The sequence below is a fragment of the Nycticebus coucang genome, chromosome 2 (genome assembly GCF_027406575.1).
Source record: "Nycticebus coucang isolate mNycCou1 chromosome 2, mNycCou1.pri, whole genome shotgun sequence".
Classification (NCBI taxonomy): domain Eukaryota; kingdom Metazoa; phylum Chordata; class Mammalia; order Primates; family Lorisidae; genus Nycticebus; species Nycticebus coucang.
The window spans coordinates 24,928,165-24,928,526 of record NC_069781.1 but is presented as its reverse complement, the minus strand read 5'-3'; the positions used below and the strand labels follow the sequence as shown (position 1 = coordinate 24,928,526).

Below are 362 nucleotides of genomic sequence, written 5' to 3'. Positions count from 1 at the left end.
GATCGCTTTGGCTGTGCATACACTAAAATTAGAATGATACAGAGAAGATTAGCATGGCCCCTGCTCAAGGATGATATGCAAATATTCATGAAGCCTTCCATATTTTAAAAATAAAAAAAATAAAGATGAAGTTTTAATTAGTTTAAATCGAGAAATTATTATGAAATTAAGCCCTTGGGTTAAATAATCAAAATGGCATAAGTCGTCTATGAAATGAAGAGAACATTTTATACCAAAAAAAGGGGGACATAATTTAATAGGAAATCTGAAGGCACATGTTAGCTTTAAATGCCTTTCATATTTTTAAGACTGAAATGAATCAGATGCTAATTTCAATAGTTTGGGAAGAAAAAAGAGGAAGA

At 30.4% G+C, this 362-nt stretch overlaps 1 non-coding gene across 1 annotated transcript; it reads left to right on the top strand.

Annotated features, from left to right (window-relative positions):
- Positions 1–107, top strand: LOC128580048 (U6 spliceosomal RNA). The gene has a single exon (XR_008378409.1). It is a non-coding gene; the product is annotated as a U6 spliceosomal RNA (small nuclear RNA).
- Positions 108–362: the final 255 nt, after the last annotated feature.